The sequence below is a fragment of the Panthera leo genome, chromosome D1 (genome assembly GCF_018350215.1).
Source record: "Panthera leo isolate Ple1 chromosome D1, P.leo_Ple1_pat1.1, whole genome shotgun sequence".
NCBI lineage: Eukaryota > Metazoa > Chordata > Mammalia > Carnivora > Felidae > Panthera > Panthera leo.
Genome location: NC_056688.1, coordinates 97,128,020 through 97,136,427, shown reverse-complemented (window position 1 = coordinate 97,136,427; position 8,408 = coordinate 97,128,020). Strand labels below are relative to the sequence as shown.

Here is an 8,408-nt window from a genome sequence, read left to right as displayed (position 1 = left end):
AGGACGAGGCGACAGCGGGTCTGAGCTGCCACAGAACCACATCCCACCCCCACCCCCACCCCCACTGGCCCTTAAACAACCCCCTCCAGAGAGCTGGAGAGTAAGCAGTGAGGAACCGAGAGCCCAGGACCTGGAATGTGGAGACTGGGGTCCAAGCCAGTTCTGTCACCACTAGCTATATGACCTGGAGAGAGTGATAGCCATCACTACAGCTCCCTCATCTATACAATGGGGATAACGGGACCCAGTGCCTAAGGGCAGATTCTCTGGAAGCAGAGCCTGAGACAAGGATTCATTGGAGGGGACCCGGAGAGGAGTAAGGGATACAGAACAGGTGGGGCAGAAGCCAGCAAGGCTGTGGGTACAGTTGGATCCCACAGGGAGCACCTAAGAGCTGTTCCCCTTGAGAACAGGCCAACAAAACAGATAGCTTTTGCACCTGTCTTGGGGGAAGCCCGTGTCCCATTCTTTCCCTGCTCCAGGAAACTGAATAACGACCCCCCCCCCAAAGACACCCCCACATCCTCAACCCCAGAACCTGTTACCTTCTAGGTAAAAAGGGACTTCGCAGGTAAGGTTGTTGAGACTGGAGATGATTCTGGGTTATCTGAGTCCTTATAAGGGGAGACAAGAGGGTCAGAGTCAGTGATTGGGGGGGTGACAATGGGAGCAAGGGGTGGGGGGAGGGGGGAGGTGAGGACGAGGCCGGCAGCCGGAAGAAGCGAGGAAATGGATTCTCCCCAAAGGTCGCCAGAAGTCACTCTGTCCAATGACACCTTGATTTGCAACTTCTGATCTCCAGAACTGTGAAAGAAGACACTTGGGTGGTTTCAGGCCACTCAGGGAGTGCTAATTTTAGGGCAGCAGTAGGAAACCAACACAACCTGTCCCAGGCTCAGGGGTCCGGGCTCTGTGGCTCGAGCGATCACTGTTTCTGCTTAACGAGCACCTTCTGTGTGTCACACAGGTGACCCCAATCCCTGGGATCCTCTCACCAATTCGGAGTGCCCTGCCCCACCCCCAGCTGCCCTGTGCTTTAGCCTCTAACAGCCCTCAGGCCTGTTACAGCAGCTTTGACCTTGGGTACAGAGAGCCAGAAGCCACTTCAGGTAGTGACAGACAGATGGCCTTGCCTTGAGTCTGACCAACTCAGAGCAGTAACCCACACTGGAGAGCCCCCCCACCCCCAACTCACCTGGCATTGCACTCTGGCTCTGCTCCTCCCCTGCTTTGCCCTGCCCCCTCCTCCCCCATTCCCTCTGGTTCTCCTGGGAGCATGTCTTTAATGGACCCATTGCATGAACCCTAGTCTCAGGGATCGGCCCGAGGAGGCTTCTCTATCTGGTGCCCACAATTATGCCCCGAGGAGGGTCGTATACTGAATCTCATTTTGCAAAGAAACTGAGACTCTGACCAGCTCACAACTGTAAGGGGTCAAGCCGGAATCTGGATCCAGACACAGGAGATAGTGCTATTTTTTTTTAAATGTCTATTTATTCATGTTTGAGAGAGAGAGAGAGCAAGGGGGTGGGGGGGGGGGCAGGTAGAGAGAGAGGGAGACAGAGAATCCTGTTCAGGCTCCACGCTGTCAGCACAGAGCCCAAAGAAGGGCTCGAACTCACAAACTATGAGATCATGACCTGAGTCGAAATCAAGAGTGGGACTCTCAACTCACTGAGCCACCCAGGTGGCCCGAGACAGTGCTTTTAATCCCTGCATTCTACCACCTCCTGGACATCCCCTGGGCTCCTCCTCCTCTACCCTTTGGGGATAATCATCTATAATTCCTGGGGGCAGGACGTGATTGGGACAAGGAGCTGGGCTCTATCAGAGATAATCCTCCTGGGTCGCTGCCCATCTCACACTTCCGGCCCCAGCCTAGGTCCCCACAATGGAATAGTGGGGTATGGGGAGGTCTGGACTCTCCAATGTGGATGTCAGAGCCACGGCTCCCAGAGGCCATCCATCGTGGAGAATCACACCGGCTTCACGTTGATTCTTGAGTCAAATCCTGGCGAATCCTGACTTACCCCCTCTCCCCTTGTTTCCTCCTCTGTGAGACGGGGATAATAACCCCGCGGCCAGGATGAGACAAACAACAGACGGGAACTTGGCTAGGACAGAATTGGGCACAGTGGGGGCTCCTTCCTGCTCAGATAATCTCTCTGAGCCTCAGTTTCTTCATTTGTGAAATGGGGATAATGATATTGCAGTGCAGCCATAGCGAAGAACGACTCTATCCCCAGAGCTGCCGTGAAGGTTCCAGAGCACGGACTCTGGAGTCCCAATCCTGGGTGACCTGGGACTAGTCACTTAACCTCTCCGGGCCCCCTTTTCCTCGTCTGCTTAGTAAGAACTGTGTGAGGGAGAACAGGTGGAAGTCCTGCACAAAGTAAGTGTTGTTACCACTGAGTGAAGGGCTTGGCTGGCGCCTGGCGTGTTGTTAGTGCTCAGTAAACGGTGACCGTCCTGTTATCGGAGCTCCCTGGCCCCTGTAGTGAGGAAGGTCACCTCCACGCACCCCCCGCGGCCCTCTGGCTTCAGGCGCAGGCCCTGCAGGCTGGCTGCTGTGCTCAGGTCAGTTGGATGGGGTTGACTGCACAGAACACGGGCCCTGGGTGTCCCCTCCACCTCTGGGGGCCCGTTCATGCCTCCAGCTCTCCCCCCCAAACGCACCCCTTCCAACCTCTTCTCTCCGCACCTAAGGGCCCCTCCTTCACCCACCTCGCTCCCCACCCGCCTCAGCTAATTGGCGATGACTCAGGAGAGAGCCGAGGCCGAGGCTGCGTGGGTGTGCGATCCTTCTCCGACGGACTCCCGGGCTCCTTCTCCTCCCCTGCTGAGGCTCAAATGCCCAGGACAGACAGAGCAGCCCGGGGTTGGACCGACTGCCCAGAGAGGGGGGCGGCTTCGGCCCCTGGCCTCTCCGCAGCCAGCCTGGCCTTATCCTCCCTCCCATCAGGGGAGCCAGCGGCCAGGTCAGAAGCCCCTCATTGCTTCCCGTGCACCCAGGAACCCGGCCGGGCACTGGGCCAACCCGAGTGGGGGCTAGGCCCATCCGTTTTCCAGGCAAATCCGAAACTGGGAAGGGGAGGATTTGGGTCTGAACCCTAACTACCTCCTTTGTTAAACAAAACCAACCCAGAAAACAAACAGAGTGAAAACGTCCAAATGCACCGCATGCAGCTCGGCCGGGCTCAGGTCGTGGGTGGAGTTTAGGCCATGTTGAAAGGGCCCGAAAGTCCCGGGTCTGGGCTATGCCTGGACTCGGGGACACAGCCACACGTCCCCACCCCCGGGACTATCACAGGCTGTGGGGAAGAGAGACCGAAGGGGCTCCAGTTCCACGGAAGGGGCCCGAGTCGCCGTGCCAAGGGAGGGGGCACGCAGCCCCCAGGGTGCCCAGATACACGGTGAGGTCTGGCTGAGGGCGTCCTGCTGCTGAGAGCCACACACCCCCCAGCACACCCCCTTCCCTACGGGACCCCCTTCGACGCTGTGACTTTTGCCAGCTCTCCCCTAAGGGGCAGGGTCCCGCCTTTCCTCTCCTCCTCCCGGAAGCAGCCCCCAGACTCCATGGCTCCCGGGTCCTCTCTCCTCAACCCTGCCCCCCACCCCTCCTTCCCCACCCGAAGTACTCCACCACCCTCCTTGTATCCCTTTCTGTTACCCGAATGTCCCCACTGGTCCCCCCCACCCTCCTCCCCTGCCAACCTAGAGACCCAGCTAGGTGTGCGCCCTGAAGATGTCGTCATTGCCCTGATGACAGATTGCCCAGTCTTGTTTCGAATTCAAAGAAGCTCGGCTTTAGCAAAAGGGCTAAAACCCTCCGGAGCGTTTAAGCTCAAACACGAGGCTTCAAAGGCATCTCCCGCTAATGAGATTAAATGAGATAACGTGCGCGCACTTTCAGACGGAACCCCCAGACCACCACAGGGAGTCTTTGCTGCCCCTTTGAAGTCAGGCACTTGAGAGGGAAGGTTTGCGGTTTTGCAGGACTTGTGACGCTGGCCGGTGGAAGGGGCCCCCCAGGGACGGGGTGACGCAGCAAGCTGCAGGCATGAGTGTGTCAAGGGCTGTGTGTGTGCGTACATGTGACTGAGAAGCTCCTGCCACATCGCACAGAATCTCATCTCTCCCTCCTCCCCGGGGGTCTCACTCAGCTGCTCTGTCTTGTGGTCACTGTGGTCAACACAATCCCTTCCGGCTTGGCCGGAGCCCCTCACCCTTGGGTCCCCCCAACTGAGCAGAGACTGGTTGTCATTTCTAATATGACTTTGCAGAAAGAACAGGTGAACACCCAATTGTATTTATGCTGGCTGTCTGGCCTATAGTTCTCTCTTAAAGCCAGATTTCCCCTTCCAAGAGACTCCAAGGAAACAGCAAAAACATTTTTGCACTTCTGATTCTCTACTTAGGATAGCCACACAGACACATAAGTGTCCATCTGGGCACACGGGGATTCTTCTGGACAATCTCTGCTGACTCAGGGCCAACTGTGGTCCCTAGGCATCGAGCTGGGGGAAGGGCACTCCATATCTCCTTTTTCCTACCCTGTTCAGGCACTGCGCTGGGAGCTTCGCATTGTTAACTTACTCATTCTGAGCAATGGCGGTGGACACAGAGTCCGGAAAGGTCAAGTTCCTTGTCTAAGGTCACAGAGTTAGAAAAAACAGCTTCAGTTATTTAATGGATTCTCTGCTGGGCTGAAAGCCAATCCGCATTATATATGTGATATCACTGGACCCTTCCAAAGCACAGCAAAAGTTTAGGTGCTAGTAACTAATTAATACTGTTCCCCTTTTAGAGATGAAGAAACGGATACACAGAGAAGGGAAGTGATTTGTCCACTGGGACGCTTCTAGCTTTCCGAGGGCTTTGCCCCAGGGACGACAGTAAATTTAAGGATTTGCAAGGGCTCAGGTTCAATGTAGGCAAGAAGCAGGTGCCTGTGGGCGTGGCCCAGAGCCCAACTCCATCAGTGTCCCGGCCGGGCCACGGTCCCATCTCTTGGACTCAGCGGGAGAAGGAGCTGGGCATGCTGGGGTTCTGCTAGGCCTCTGCCACTGCCCCTCCCCCGTCCTCCTCCAGCAGCCCCTGAGTTCTCCTGCCCTGACCCAGGAGAACCTCAGCCGAGTTCCTGGGTCACCCCCTCGGACTCGGGGCAGCCTTTCCTCCTGGTGCCCAGTCCCCAGGGACCCTACTTTTTCTAGCCCCCTCTGTACTGTCCGCTCCAGCAGTGGACTGGCGGGACCCCCAGGCTTTAATCCTGTGTGACTCCAAATACGTTAACTCACCTTTCTGAGCCTGTCTACCTCCTAAGATGCAACTATGCACCTGCTACTACTCCCCCCCCACCAAAGGCGACGTAAAGCTTTCCTTACCCCACACCTCCTTTGCTGTTTCTCATTTTTCATTTTCAGGGAGCGCTATTTATACAGTTCTTAGTCTGTGCCAGGCACGGTTGTAAGCACTTCTATTGCTAATTTAATCGTCATAACTATCCTGTGAGGGAGGCACCCTCATCCTCTTATTTTACAGAGGGGCGCTCGGGGGGCACAGAAAGGGTTACAGAATTCGCCCAAGGTCACACGGCCTTTTTAAACAAAGGGAAATATAATTGACATATAACAGTATCTTGCACACAGCTTTTAAGAGGCAGAGGCAGGAATCCGTCCCAGGCAGCCTGGCCCCAGGGTTCACGCTCTTAACTTCCTCTTCTATGCTGACATAGGGTGTATAAAGCATTTTAGTATAAAACTCAACCGAAAGGAAACGCTTTTAATAAGCAATAACGGTCATTACCACGTGGCCTCAAACGGGCCTCTGTGTTTTTTGTCCCTGCAGTGGACCGGTGATACCCCCCCGGCAGCATTCGGCAGAATAATGGGGGCGAAGTGCCCATCACAGATCCTAACACAGAGCTAGCCATGGGCTCTCGGTGGTCCTCCTCTCTGGAAGGTGCAGGTGGAGAGGGGTCGGGAGTGACTTTAGTTAGACACATCCGCTGAGCCAGCAAGAGAAGGTGTAGAAATACCACCAGCGTTGGGGGGATGGAGGAGGGGCCCGGGCGAGGCAGCAGGTGGCTTAGCAGGTGCCCAAAAGCACAGGGGTCTCTGGGGGTCCAGGTGGGGAGAATCAGAAAGAAGGATGTGAACACTCATGGGCCAGCTAATCTTGCCAACGGCCCTGAGAAAACAAGAGTCTCAGACAAGGGCAGAGGTCGAGAAAAGAGTGAGTCCATTACAGGCCTGGGTGGTTTGGGCTTGGGTATCAGGAGGCAACGGGCTGTGACCCCAGGATGGTTTTGTGGTTCCCCATCAGACTGCCCTTCAGCGGGATGAAGGGCGTCAGCTACAGAGTCAAGGTCCAGGTAAGGAGTAACTGTTTCCTACAAAGGTGCAGCGAGCTGGGGCCCTGGGCTGAGGAAGGAGGAGGGGCCTTGTTAGGAAAGGGACAGCAGGTGGAGTGAACCAGCAGAGGGGCGGGGGGCTCTGTCCTGGGAGGGGGCAGGGCCCAGCCGGGTATGGGGGGGGGGAGACAGATCCCCTCCCAGAAGACTCTCCCCACGTACAGGTCTCAGAGTCACCTGCCCTGGAACCCGTGGCTAGAGGGTGACAGGACCCGTCTCCGGGGAGGCTGTCGGCTCTTTTCAGAGGCAGGAAAGCCACTTCCTGGGGGCCCAACTGTGCCCTTTGAAACACCAGGCCAGACCCAGCAGCCTCTGTCCTCACTTTAAACCAGAGGAGGGCCGCAGTGGACTCACCGGGAGGAGCCATGACCCTGAGAGGGCAGATTCGTTTTTCTGGAAAGCCTCTTCCCAGCTTTTCCATTTCCCCCGGTGGCAGCAACAGCCCAGCCCGAGTCCAGCGGCCCCCCGAGTGAGGTCAGCACAGTGATGAGGTCCGACCTCAGTCAGTGTTGCCATGGGGACGCTTCGGGTGCCACTGCCACCTGCTGAGCAACACCTTTCTTCCAGAAGGAGTGGGAGGGGACAGTGACTGATGCGGACCATGTGTCACCCTGCTCTCGGCTGCCAGGGTTGTTTCTCCCCAGACACGTATTGCCACGCGCGGGGCGGGCCAGGGGACGTTCGCGGGGCCTGCTGGCTGCGCTGTGTGTGTCCGCGTGTTTGGGGCGCGGGGAGAGGCACTTGGGAGAGCCCCCGGGGTGCCTCATTTTCCTCTCTCCCTGCGCCAGGCTGGGATGCTGATCACTGTGCTCCTGGTGGACCCAGACTGACATTTACAGCAACCTGCTGTATATGTCTCCATAGCAACCAGCTGTGACATCACAAGGCACCTACAGACCCTTTCCCCGGGACAGAGGAAGCGTGACTGCTCATTTAGGGGCAGAAAACGCTCCTGAGGCCCCTCACGTGGTAGGGGAAGTGGGCGTAGAAGGGTGAAGCGGGAGAGGGTCTCTCCCCAGAAATACCAGGTTTTTCTGCGAGCTGCCGACCGAGCCTTCTCTGGAGGTGTGAGTGGAGCCTGAATGAAGTCTCCCTCCCCCACTTGTTCCCCTCTCTCATCCCTTCAAAATTACATCTCAGTGTCTTCAACCGTAAAATGGGGATAATAGAAGTCACTCTTCATTGAGGGATTATTATGTGCCAGGTGCTGTGGGCTTTCTCATTTGCCTCGTGACAACCCGGTAAAGCGTGTTTTCCTTTTAGAACTCTCCCTTTAGTAAGTGGAGGAAAATGACACACAGAGAAAGGATTTGAACCCAGTCTGGCTCGAGAGCGTACCCACAGCCTCCCTGGCGCTCAGCGGCACCTCTGTTTCCAGCCGTGCTGGGCCAAACAGTTCCACGCGGGCTTCAACTCACTTTGCGCTGCCGGCGTCTTGCCTCATGCGAGCACAAGGCCTTTTTCTTTTTCTGCCCTGGGGCTTGTGCAGTGGCCAACACGGACTGCCGGCAGGAGCATGCTCAGCATGGGGACGTGCTTGGGGCAGTTAGCTTCCACTGGGCCAACAACCTCTCACCCGTGGGGCGTGGGAGCCGGTGGAGGGATGCTTCTGTCAATCTTTCATCTGGCTGACAAGCCCAAGGATCCTTCTGTACACCGTTCAGAGGGGCCTGGAGGCACTGAGTCCCAGTCACCCGCGGCACTGACCTAAAGATGCTCTGTGATGTTGGCTTTTTTCAGTTGTGTCGGTCCCCTGTTTCTGCTCCCTGGGATCACCTCTAAAATAAATTGCCTGCACACACGTCCTTGCGTCAGGTTCCCCTGATGAGGGAACTCCAGGCCAAGGCCGTTGGCGACAGAGTCGTGCTAAGAGCAACACCACAGAGTGGCATTCTGGAACTGGAAGCCATGGTGAGGGGCAGTGAGGACCCTGTTGTGGTGGGACGGGAGACGGTGACAAGCTTTAGCATAAGAACGACATGGGGACAGCGGTAAT

At 56.6% G+C, this 8,408-nt stretch overlaps 1 long non-coding RNA gene across 1 annotated transcript; it reads right to left on the bottom strand.

Moving 5' to 3' along the window:
• Positions 1-6,223: 6,223 nt before the first annotated feature.
• On the bottom strand, positions 6,224-7,221 carry LOC122199900. The gene is made up of 2 exons (XR_006193647.1): positions 6,767-7,221; positions 6,224-6,422 (listed from the first exon to the last, which is right to left on the bottom strand). It is a non-coding gene; the product is annotated as an uncharacterized LOC122199900 (long non-coding RNA).
• Positions 7,222-8,408: the final 1,187 nt, after the last annotated feature.